The sequence below is a fragment of the Meles meles genome, chromosome 6 (genome assembly GCF_922984935.1).
Source record: "Meles meles chromosome 6, mMelMel3.1 paternal haplotype, whole genome shotgun sequence".
Classification (NCBI taxonomy): domain Eukaryota; kingdom Metazoa; phylum Chordata; class Mammalia; order Carnivora; family Mustelidae; genus Meles; species Meles meles.
Window position 1 is genome coordinate 35244797 of NC_060071.1, and position 13802 is coordinate 35258598.

General features: G+C 36.9%; 1 protein-coding gene across 9 annotated transcripts in view; it reads right to left on the reverse strand.

Moving 5' to 3' along the window:
• Positions 1-13802, reverse strand: part of NEO1 (neogenin 1) — a 237244-nt gene that overhangs the window by 131203 nt on the left and 92239 nt on the right. The window lies entirely within an intron of this gene.

Genomic DNA, 13802 nt, shown 5'->3' on the forward strand with positions numbered 1-13802 from the left:
GGAAAAAAAGGGCGATGCCTTTGGGGTGGTAAGGAGAGGATCTGCTGGGCAGGGACATAAGGGAATTTTCTGCAGTGATGGTAATATTCTGTATCTTGACAGGGATTTTGGTTATACAGGAATACGTATCTATCAGAACACATTAATAGCACACTAAGACTTGTACATATCACAGTATATAAATCTTATCTCAAAAAGAACTGCAAACAAATATTATGCTCTAGCTAATGATACAAACACTGAAGTATTTGGGTACATCTGTCACTTATTCTAAAACATATCAAAAAATTAAGATGGATGGATAGAGTGACAGACATGTGATGCAGCAATTACAGTAAAATGTCAACTGAATACTCTAAGTGGTGGGTGTTTGCTGTAAAATTCCTTCAACTTTTTTAATAAAATTTTTCCAACACACAGAAATGTTGAAAAAATTGGAAAAGATTTTTTTCTTAGGAAAAAGATATTCTTCAACACCCCATCACTCATATAACAAGGAAATTACTATGATTAAGAGTACTAAAAGAAAAAAAAGTATTATCATTTTAAGACAGAAGTAGAAATGGGTAGTCAAGATCAGCATCTTGGAGCACCCGGGTGGCTCAGTTGGCTAAGTGTCTGACTTGTGATTTCATCTCAGATCATGATCTCATGGTAGGGGGATGGAATCCCACTCTGGGCTCCACACTCAGCAAGGAGTCAGCTTGAGAATCTCTCTCTCTACCCCTCCCCCAACTCAGGTGCTTACTCTTTCTTCTAATAAATACATCTTTTAAAAAAAGATCAGCATCTTGACAAATGATTTTGACAATGACACAGAACACCTAGCTGACTGTAGTCATTTCTCAGTATTTCAAAGTTTATAAGACAAATTCTGTCCAAGAAAATTCTGCTTCAAAACTATAAAAGAAAACAATTTAGGTCTGTGATCATTACTGAATTTTATCTTTTACATACATATGCCATTGTTAAATAATGTTTTTATTGAGGTAAAACTGACATATAACCTTGTATTACTTTTGGGTATACAAGGTAGTGATTTGATATATGTATTATTGAGAAATGATCACCACAATAATTCTAGTTAACATCCATCACCACATATAGCTACAAATCTTTTTCTTGTGGTGAGAACTTTTAAGATCTGCTCTTAGGAACTTTCAAATATATAATATAGTATTATTAACTATGTCACCATGCTATCTGTTATATCCCTAGGATTTATTTATAACTAGAAGTTTATGACTTTTGACCACCTCCACCCATTTCACACACACCCCCCCTCTGACAATGACCAATCTATTCTCTGCATCTATGAATTCAGGTTTTGTTTTTGCTGTGTTTTTTCTTTAGATTCCATGTATCAATAAGATCATATGGTATTTGTCTTTCTTTGACTTATTTCACTTAGCAAAATGCCCTCAGGGTTCATCCATGTTGAAAATGGCAAAAAACAATGTTTAAATAAAGTCTGCTGATTATCTATTTCTGATGTCAAGAATTCAAGGAATACATTTATCTGTTAAAAACTACTAGTGTCATTTTTCTTCTTCTACTTTCTGACCAAGAATCACTGAAATCAACTACACAAGAATGAGTCTTGGAGACAAAGCAGACACAAAATAGTGAAGCTTTTATCATCCTGGGCTAAAAATGCCTAATTACTTCACTGTGTCACACCTCCTGCACCCTTGGGGATGAAGACTGCACCATATTTGCCATTCTGTCTCCAGCAATACTAGATTCTGCCTTCTGCTTAACTTGCACTATGTACAGAATAATATTTATAAATATTTACTGAAAACTATCTCTGGTATTACTTTTAAGATAGCCATTGAAATGCTGTATTTGTAATCACGGGTAAGAAAACTATTAACCCAAGGAATGGAGAAGAAGGGGAATGGAGACTGTCCCCATCCTACTCAGCTTCCATTGGACTAGTTCCACATTTATCTATTTTACATTTCTTGCTTACAAAGTAAGCTCTTGAGTTCTCTGCCTACCCCCACCCCACCATCTACACACAAAAAAGTCTAAAGGTGACATGATCTCACCTTTAGAAATTTCTCTGGACAAAAAGACCAATAAATTGTTCATTATCATTACAATGGGGATTGGAAAAAAGCGGAAGAGATTTTGTTTCATTTAGCTTTTTGTCAGCGATGCTCAGACTTTAGATCAATGTAGGGCAGTTGGCTTTCAGATACATTGAGGGTAACCACTGAATTGATAAGATATTCTTGTTGGGGCAAGATCCCATTCCTGTGTGTATACTGGGTTTACCTGAAAGTGTTACATCAATAAACACTTCATGGAAAGGGGTGGGAGTGGGTAAACAACGAAGAAATCTATACTAAAGAAGAAACTTGTCTTGGCTCCTCTTCCCACTAGGAGATTATCTTTCCATTGACCATTCTGGAGCTTCTGAGTTCAATTTTTAGTGAAAAGGTGACATTTTTTAATTCATAAAATTGCTCCCTTTTTCCTTCTGTTCCTAATCCTGGCTATCATCTCTTTAATGAAGAAAGAGGAAGATAACTAAAATTAAGAGAATGGGAAGTTTAAGCGATTCAATATATTTATTATCAGACTTATAGCCAATATGACTAAAATTACTAAAATACTTTTTGGCATGAATCTCTTTACCAAATCTGGAAAATTCAATAACATCCCTTGAGATAAAAGAAATACAGTTAGTAGAAGTAAAATAGTAAATATTATATGGAACACATTTCCTCGAAGACTGAATATATAACAGTCAGGAAAAGACAGCTAAAATTAATGAATAAGAGACACCAGGTAAGCAAAACTTGATATTCTGAGGTCAAGACAGGTAACTTTACTAGGAAGTAGACTACTGCCAAGGATGACAGTCAAACCTTTTCACTGGTTTCTGAGCTGGAAAAGGCATGACTTTGCCCATATTGCTATCCTCTTATTTCTCAAATAAATACTGAAAAGTGTTTACTAATATTTCGTCCAATCTGCCAGAGCAGACAAGTAGGAGCACAGCATGAATGGATTTAGGTGAGAGCCCAAGAAGATGGATTGGCCATAAAAGTGGAGTATGGCTGGCCTGCCTCACAGATAACGAAACATGGAGCCAAGCATATCTGCTGGTTATGGCATGCGACAAAACCAAAATAGAATGTCATCTGAGATGTCCAACTGAATGATCCAAGGAGGAAGCAGAATCGGGGTAAATAGGCAAAAAATCAAAGAAAGAATCAAGTGAAGAGGATTTAGATAGAAAGAAAAGATTCTTTGAAGCCCAGGGACATTAGTTGAGGCACATTTACTAAATGCCCACAGAGCACAGGCACTGTATCAGGCATCTTATATCATCATCACAAATAAGGCGTTCTCATTTCCATTTTAGAAATAAGAAAAATGAACCTCAAGTAAATGGATTAACTTGCCAGAGACTAGGAAACCGGGACACACGTCCAAAAAACAGAGCTCTCTTCATCATACCATATTCCTACAAGGCGCAATGCTGATCTCTTAGTGGTCTTAGAGAAACCAGGGATCCGTTTCTACTCCATGATTCCTGCTTATTTGTCCCACAAAGCTTCCTCCTGATTAGGGTCACTTGACTTCTTCTCAGGCTGCACTTTGACTAATGCACGAACAACAAACAGGCAGGATCTTCAGGCATATGAATGGCTCTTACATTTTCCAGCATTTTCATGGTCAGAAACTATGTATCTGTAGTCCACATAAAGCTAGGTTCTAACCTTACATCATATTTCATTTTATTTCATGCGGATACTCCTCTTGTTTTCTAGAATACCTGCAGGTTATCTCCTGAAGAAGGCTAGTTACCATGGAAATGAGGTTATTGTATGTCAGAATAAATTTACATAACTATTAGAAAATTATTTCAAGCTCATAAAATATGGGATTTACCTGAAAGCTAACATGACCATTGATGTGATAAAAAATACAAGAAGAACTGCAAACCAATTTAAAATGATTCAGGTCCCAATACAGGATTATAAAACAACTGTAAAACAATTTCTAATTTACAGCAATGGCTTAAAAAACGAAACATCTATGAAGTGAAATTATGAAATAACCTGGATATAGACAGCGAACTACAAAAATGTCCAAATATCTTATCCATTTGTTGTCAAAAATGTAGTGTCAGGCCCTGTATTAGGTGCTATGGATCAAAAAGTTGACATGACACAGGCCTGTCCTAAAGGAACTCAGTCTGGTAGGAGAGAAAGATAAACAAATTGAGAAAACAAAAAAAACACCTTAAGGATGACAAGTCAAGCAAGAAAGATATATGAAGTGTATCAGCAAAATCAAAGAAGGTGTGGAGAAGATCAGTATAAGCAACAGGAGTAAACGGGAGCAAGAGCTTCAGAGATTTCCCAGGAAAGCCAGACAAGCTGGTCGAAAGAGACTCCAGGCAGACGGGACAGCACAAACAAAAGAACTAAATAAGGTTTCTAAGAAGCCAGCTGTTGCTGAAATTAAAATACCTTAAGAAGCAATGGAAAGGGCCAACCGGGTGGCGTGTTGGTTAAGTTCTTGGTTTCGGCTCAGGATCATGAGACTGAGCCCCACATGAGGCTCTGCGTGGAGTCTACTTGGGATTCTCTCTCCTTCTTCCTCTACCCTCACTCGTGCTTTCTCTTCCTCTCTAATACATAAATAAATCTGTATTTTAAAAAAAGATGCCACGGCTCTATTGGACTGATCAGATTCAGACTCTTAATTCTCTCTCTGCTTGACATTTAGAAGAAAAATGACCCCATCAAGACAAGTAAACATCCAGTATTCTGAGAATTCAAAGACTTTGAATTCAAAGACTTTGAGACTTCAAAAGGAAGACATAGAAGGCTTCTTGCTAATTAGTTTGTGGTAATTTGTAAAAGAAAGTCAAAGGACATGGCCCAATTTGTATCATAACTTTGTGACACAAATAATGTTATTTAATATACTCAAAGCACTTAATCTTGCCATTTAATAGTCTTCTAAAATGTGACTTTTGTCATATGCATAGCATTCTGATATATGGATAGGACAGAATTTATTTTACCAATCACCTATTGTTGGCCATTTAGATGGTTCATAATTTTTCTCATTAAAAATATGTATCATTCCAACAAATATATCATTGCAATTTCTATGCATAAATCTTTGCATATATTCTGGATAATTCATTAAAAGAAATTACTAGAAGCAGAACTGTGGGCCAAAAGATGTGCAAATTTTAAGACTTCTGATTATGTTACCAAACTGCCCTAACAAAAAGGTTACATTAATTTGTACTACCAGCAAACAATGTAAGAATCCAAATTTTACTGTAATTTTGCCAAGAGTAGCTTATTATTTTAAAACTCTATCTATGAGCCAAAAAAAGGGCTACTTTAATCTGCATTTCTTCTACTATTCATGAAGTTGAACTTTTTCAGGTCAATTTTCCATTTTTATCTTGTTTATGTGAACAGACTATTCTCTCTTTCCCCTTTTTTCAACTTAGGCACTCATTTGGTCTTTTTAATTTATAAACTCAACTTTAATCTGTGCCAATTATTTTTTCAAGTTTTTTTTTAAAGATTTTATTTATTTATTTGACAGACAGAGATCATAAGTAGGCAGAGAGTTAGGCAGAGAGAGAGGAGGAAGCAGGCTCCCTGCTGAGCAGAGAGCCCGATGCAGGGCTCAATCCCAGGACCTGACCTCAGGATCATGACCTGAGCCAAAGGCAGAGGCTCAACCCACTGAGCCACCCAAGTGCCCCCTTTTTCAAGTTTTTAACAGAAGGATTTTGTTCATTTCTGCCACTCTGAAGAATGGTTTGAAGAAAAACCAGGTTAGAACAAGAAACACCAATTAGGACACTAATGAAGTAGCCTAGGAAGGATATTAACTAAACTGCTGAACCAGGGGAGTAAAGACAAGAAGAAAGAGAACCTGAATTGGAAGTGGGAAGAAACAAAGACTGAAATGATAAAAAATGATTCTTGTGTTTCCAGCACAAGGGAAGCAGTAGACAGTAACACCACTAAGATACAGAAAACTAGAGAAAGATTTTAAAGGAAGAAAGTTAAGTTCAACTTTGGACACGTGATGTTTGAGGGACCTATACGACACCCAGCTGGAAATGCCTAACGCTCAGCAATGGGTCTGCTCGAGGAATCTGGGAGTTATCATTATGTAAATTATACCAGAAACCATGAGCATGAAGAGCTGTCAGTTGAAGACAGAATATTTTAATGAGCATGTTGAAGAAAAGATCCTCATAAAAGAGGAGCAGAGGAATGGACAGAAATAAAAGGAGAAACAGGATAATATAGTGGAGCACCAAGACACAACAGTGCAGCATCTCGTGGGGTTGGAAGTAAAGATGAAGGGATTCAATGCACACAGTCTTGAACTACGATAGCAAACAAAGAATATAAGGGTTTTCAAGCAGCCATTTGAAAGAAAGCTCATCTTTCATGGCTTCAGTACTTTTGTTTAAGCTTTATGTTGGTTATGGGAGGCATCAAAGGGTCAAGAATGGCAATTAATAAAGATGATAAAGCCCTGTTTATAAACATACATATATATGAATGTAGCAATTATGACTTCAGTTATAAGTTAGGGTATGACTCATCTTCCTCCAAAATTAACCTTTTAGAAGATTTTTTTTAATCCCAATTTCTTTTACATAAAAATCTACGAAAAACAAGGTACAAAGGAAAACATGAGTAATAAAGTAACCATAAACATTTGATTTAATGTAAATGTGATGTAATGGAAAATGTAAACTTTGTAGTGAAATTGTGAACTGTGATAATAGGAACGATTTTTCCTATTATCACAGTTCACAATTTCACTACAAAGTTTCATTCACTCATTCAGTAACTATTTACTGATAATCTATTATGATAAATCATAGTTAATACAAGTCCCTGTTTTTTTTTAAGTTTATTTATTTTTAGTTCTACACCCAACATGGGGCTTGAACTCATGACCCTGAGATCAAGAGTTACCTGTTCTTCTGACTGAACCAAGCAGGTGCCCTGGTACCAGTCCCTATTGATAAGAACCTCAGATCTGGGGTGCCTGGGTGGCTCAGTGGGTTAAAGCCTCTGCCTTCGGCTCGGGTCATGTTCCCAGGGTCCTGGGATCAAGCCCCACATTGGACTCTCTGCTCAGCAGGGAGCCTGCTTCCTCCTCTCTCTCTCTGCCTGCCTCTCTGTCTACTTGCGATTTCTGTCAAGTGAATAAATAAAATCTTTAAAAAAAAAAAAAAGAACCTCAGATCAGTAGTAGTGGGAAAAGACATATAAACAAATCAATGAGAAACACTACTGGTAAAAAAGAAGACCTATTTCAAGAGACACCATAATAATATGAGGGTGAGAGGATGGTTACAAAAAGCCTCATAGCAAGATTAAGATTAGAACTAATCTTGGACTATCAGAAAATTTTCACTGAGGGTATGAGGATATAGCGGAACAGAGGCATCAAATAGCACAGTATTTTCAGGAAGCTATATATAATTTGGTAAAGATCCCCTTCATTTCTATCCCACATTCAGGTGGAACAGTGCCAGTATATTTTATTAATCCCTATAACAACTTACTAAACTGATTTAAAAAAAAAAAAAAAAAAACTAAGACAAAGGTAAGTTACATAACTTGCTCATGTTCATATAAAGAGAGACCCAAGCATGCCGGGTCCAAAGACTGCTCTGAACTACCCCGGTTCTCAGTTAACAATGAAGAAGGTGGGGCACCTGGGTGGCTCAGTGGTTCAGTGTTTGTCTTTGGCTCAGGTCATGATCCTGGGATCCTGGGATCTAGCCCTGCATGAGGCTCCCTGCTCAGCAGGAAGCCTGCTTCTCCCTCTCCCACTCCCCCTGCTTGTGTTCCCTCTCTTGCTGTGTCTCTCTGTCAAATAAATAAATAAAATCTTTAAAACAATGAAAAAGTTGCCTTTATCTGAAGGGTCTGGTTATGTTTTATACATAAGCCATAGGAGTTTATTTTATCCTAAGCCAAGAAAACAGAGAGATCTTTTTATTTATAGTAAATCTTCTGTATATTTTATCCCCCCCCCCCCCCACAAATAGCCATAATAAGAACTAAAACAGAATTACATGGTCCCAGGAACTTTATTAACTGATGCTACTTTTTCCAGTTAATTTCTGACAAAGACCTTATAACTGGTGGTAAAAGTCCCAGTGTTACAGATGTTTACAGCAGATCTCCCAGCACGCAGAGAAGTCTGATTCTTCCCCAGCAGGAAGGGCAACTATTCGGTGTCTATGGAGGCCTTGTTTCTTCCTGTTTCCACCAGCCAGTGTCCCCATGCCCCTGTGATGAGATGCTTTGAGACCTCCAGAAGCTCATGCAGAGAACTCTTTCCTATGTCTATAGAGAACGGAGAGTTCTAACAAATGAGAGAAGACTATTGTAATTCATCATGAATTAAAAGGAAGTGAAATCAAGCAGAAGACTAGCAGAAAAGGCGAGATCAATGTCTTAATGTAAGTAGAGATCAGACAGAGTAGAAGGGTAAATGTGGAATGACATTAGGCTCTGACTTCAGAGGAAGATTGTAGAATCAGTTACAAATCTGTTATGAGTATTGACAAAGTCAAGGTGGTGGCCAATTCAAATTTACCAATTTATCCCACAAGAATACATATGGAAATTTTTCTTCCTTTTTGTGTGTGGGGAGGGAGTGGAGATGTGTATCACAGACTGTTATGAATGTTGTAAGAGAAAAGGAAAAATTCCTCTTAAAAAAAAAAAAAACAACAACTCATGACCAGTGGGTGTTATCGGCAATCTGAGATGACAGGAAATACACGGTGGGCTAATTCACGTCACAGCATGTGTAGAAATCCCAGGAGTTAATGATAAAACAATAAATTTGAAATATTTAACAGATGAAGAATGAACTTATAACCTTTTTCTGCATTAACACTCACTATGGCATTTCCCGTGGCTATAACTTCTTAAAAAAATAACAGAAGTCAGATAGGTATGACCACTTATACAGAAATAACTATACAAACGCTGTGTGTGTGTGTGTGTGTGTGTGTGTAATCTCCAACTATTTCTCATAAACTGCTTTCCCTGTTTGAAAGGGAAAATACTTTAGGTTATGGGACAAAGTTCAAAATAAAATTTTCCAAACTTTCACTGTACATAGTAACTTCTTATCTGTAAACAATAAAAAAGAAAAGACCTCATGTGACACATTAAGAGTACAGGTTCAATTATTTTAGCTACCATCCAGATTAAGAAACAGAACACACCAGAGGTCCTGTTGTTCCACATTCAGTCACTACCCTGCCTTGGTCCAAAAGTAATCACTATCCTGATTTCTCAAACCATAGATTAATTTTGCCTATTTTTGAACTTTATAAAAATGGAATCACACAGTATGTATTCTTTTGTAACTGGCTTCCTTCCTTCAATGATGTTTGTTTTATCTCTGTGGTTGAATGCAGCAATGCTCTGTCAGTTTTCACTGTTGATAATATGCCACTATAGGATTAGAGCACTACTTATCAGTTCTACTGCTGATGGATGTTTTAACTGTTTCCAGTTTTGATTTACTGTGAATAAAGCTGGTGAGAACATTACTGTGTGATTTTTGATGCATATATTTATACACTTCTGGTGCACATACTCCTACAAATACAACCATTATATCATAATATATGTTTGTATGTAGTTTCAGTAGGTTCTGCCCAACACTATTCTGAAGTGATTTTATCAATGTATAGTCCTAACAGTAGTACCTCACTGTGTTCCTAACCAACATCTGTGATTAGCCTCTTTAATTTTAGCCACTCTGGTAGAGTGGCTTTTATTTGCATATCTCAGAGAACTAATGATGATAACCACTTATTCAATAGCTACCTGGAGATCTGTGAGGTAGAAGCTCATGTCTTTTGATGATATTTTACTGGTTTATCTGTCTTTGTTTACCTTGTTGATCTGTAAGAGTTCTTTATAGGGTATACATCAAGAGTCGAAACTTTTTCTGAAAAGGACCAGAGAGTAAGTATTTTAAAGATTTTTTTTTTAATTCATTTGAGAGAGAGATAGAGACAGAACACAAGCAGGGGGAGAGGCAGAGGCAGTGGGAGAGGTAGAAGCAGACTCCCAACTGAGCTGGGAGCCCAACATGGGGCTTGATCCCAGGACCTAGAGATCATGACCTGAGCTGAAGACAGACGCTTAACCTTATCTGAGCCACCCAGGTACCCAAAGAGAGTAAATATTTTAGAATTTGTGGGTTATGAGGCCTCTCACAACTACTTAACTCCATAGAAGCAGCCAATATATAAATGAAGCAGTCAATATATAAATGAATATGACTATGTGCCAATAAAACTTCATTTATGGACAATAAAACTGAATTTCATTAAATTTTCATATATCACTAAATATTATTCTCCTGTTTCAACCATTTAAAACCATATAAGCTATTTTTAGCTCACAGGCTATATAAATACAAGCGGTCAGGCAGATCTGGTCTATGAGCTGTAGTTTGCACTCTTCATCTAAAAAAGGACCTTCATCAAGACTTGCATTTAAGTCTTGTCAGGTGTTTAACAATGCTGTTGTGCTTTACAAGGACACCCAACCCTTAGCTTTGCTGAGACTCTCTACTTTGAATCGTTTTCCCTATTTTATTAATTTTGCTCTTGTCTTTACTTCCTTTCTTCTATTTCCTTTGGGGTAAGTTCGCTATTCTTTTTCTTATTATTTTTTTTTTAACTTTTTGAGATAGGTGTTTTAAGTCACTGATTTTTTTCAGTCTTTCTTCTCTACTAATACCTGTACTTAAGACTATAAATTTTTCCTAAGTATCCCATAAGTTTTGATAGGTCATATCTCTATTAGTTCAAACTATTTCCTAACTTTCATCATTATTTCTTTTCTGATTCATGGATTATTTCAAAGTCATTCACTTAATGCCCAAACACCAGATCTTCAAATTACCAGTTTTTAAAGTTACTTTTTCGTAATTAGTTCCAAACTTAATTTCTCAGTAGTCAAATCTGTAGAATTTCAATTCTCTAAAATCTGCTACGAATTGTTCTGTGGTCATTATATGTGGCATATTTTAGTAAGTGTTTCACAGGCCCTATTTTTAAAAAAAAACAGTTTATTCATTTGTTTGGTGCAGTAAAATCCTATAAGTATCAATTATATTGCTTATATCTTACTAATCTCTCGAAATATATTTATCATACTTATTTTTAATTCTTGGTTATTTTTTCCACTAATTCTCCATCAAATGGAATATATTATTCTATCCCCACACTTGTTATGGTCAAAGTTTTTAGTTCTAGGTTATCACTGATATATTTTTACTTTGATTCTAGCCTTTTTAAAAAAACGTTTTGCACTTTCCCAAGTTACTACTGCTGCACAGCAAACCAGCTCAAAACTTAGTGGCATAAAACCACCACCATTTTCTTATGCTCATAGATCCTTGGATGAGGAATTAAGACAGCCCAGCAGGAATGGCTTATCTCTGCTCCCCAATGTCTATAAAAACTTGAATGTGTAGGTTGACTTAGAAAGCTGGGGACTCTAAATCATCTGGAGACTTCTTCATTCACATATCTGGCCCCTTGATTTGATGACCAACAAACTGGGCTTAGTGGAGCTGTCTACCAGAGTGTCTACAATGCAGTCTTTCTTTGTGGCTTGGGCTTTGCACAGCATGGCAGCTGGGTTCTGAGAAGGAGATCCCAAGAAGTGACTGGCGAGTGGTAATTCCAAAAGAACCAGGAGGAATCTCCATGGCCTTTTATAAGCCTCAGAAGTCATATGACACCACTTCTGCCATACTCTGTTTATGTAAATAGTTCCAAGTCCACTCAGATTCAAGGGCAAGGGATATAAAGCCCAATACTCATTAGGAGGACTGCCAAAGAATTTGAGGGCTACATCTTAAAACTCCTGTATCTCCAGCAGCATTTTCTCTAATTTAAGTATGTATTCCCAAAATGTTTTCAGTGTGTATCTTTGTACAGCAAACCATCTGAGGTCTTACGTGATGAGGATTTTTATTATAACTCACATTTTGAATGGATATAAATTCCATGTGGATTCAATGTTCTTTTAACACTTTAAGAAACATTACTCCATTTTCCTCTTAAAATCAGATTTCTCAAAATTGTTATTAGGTGCAATATCATTCTTGTTCCTTTATAGGTGATCTGCTCTTTATCACTGGAAGCTTTAAGAATTCTATCTTTGGGGCACCTGGGTGGCTCAGTGGGTTAAGCCGCTGCCTTCGGCTTATACTTAAGATACTTAACCTGAGATCAGGTCATGATCTCAGGGTCCTGGGATCGAGTCCCGCATCAGGCTCTCTGCTCAGTGGAGAGCCTACTTCCCTTCCTCTCTCTCTGCCTGCCTCTCTTGTGATTTCTGTCAAATAAATAAAATCTTAAAAAAAAAAAAAAAGAATTCTATCTTTGTCTTTGATATTATCTGTAACTACATGGGTCCAAGGCTGGGTTTTCCTTCCCACTTACACACAGAAGTCTTTAAGCCCTTTTAGACTAAGGTCTTCCGTTATTCTTTAATTCTGAGAAACTGATCTTAATCATCTCTTCAAATATTTTCTCCTCCCTTTCTGTTCTCTCTTTTAGGATTCCTATTTACCAGGAAAGAAACTCTTCTACATCTAACTTTCATGCCTCTTGACTTTTATTCTATGTGTTCTCTTTGTCATTTAATATTGTATTCTCAGAGTTTTTCAAAAGCATCATCTTCCAACTCATGAGTTTATCAACTGTACACCTTCGACCACCATCCAGTCTACTCTATTCTTTACTTTTACATTTTTCATAACTAATATTTCTACTTTGTTCTACTTTGTTATGTTTTCTTGTTTTTGCACAGTACTGCTATATTTTTCTAATCTCCTGAAATACCTTTAAGTTTATTTTTAATTCTTGATCAATCTTTTTCAAAAATTCTCCATCAGATGGTATGTTATTCACTTAGTTGTCTTTGAGAGTAACTGTTCTATCCAGGTGACTAGTCTGGCTATAAACTAATGTTTTCCTGGGGAACCAGTCACTCTGTCTAGTAACATATGGTTACTGGACCTTACTGTATCCCACCTGGTGAAATTAACAAGAGAGGAGAGTGATCCCCAGAGCAAAGAGCCCCAGGGACCTTAGAACTACTGCTGTTTACTCCAGTTTGCTGGGCATTCCACATACGTTTCCTCTCATTTAAACTCGGGGAAACAACACTGGGCACAGAGTCTTCCTAGGCTGAAACACACCAATGGGAATTTGGGAGGGGAGAAAAAAGGTAGTTATCCCTAGCGGGCAATTAGTCAGGCCATCCCCATTTATATTAATGGCATCAGAGCCTTAGCAAATCTTTTGAATAATCATGGAGGCCTGAGCCACTGCTGCTCACTTCTGTGGGGAAAGAACAGGGAAAGACAGTTTCAGGCAACACCAGAGAGGAGTAACAGTAGAACTTAATAGCAATCTATTTTCTCACTGCTTCCTCAAGCAGTCCTCAGTCCCAGGCTACAGCCACCACCTCCACACATATGCCACCAAGATACATACAGATTCATGAGAGCCTTATTCTCCCCACACTTCCTTCTTATTCCTCTAGTTTCTTCAGAGCTGATCTTGGGTGAAGGAGTCAAGAGCTGGGACTAGTTTGATAGGAAATGCAAACCGGCCTAGAAACTCTTTTCTTTATCAACGGTGCAGAACTTCTGTTCAATTTCAACCACCATAATCCAGTTCAGAAATGTGATGCAGGGAGCACCTGTGTGGTTCA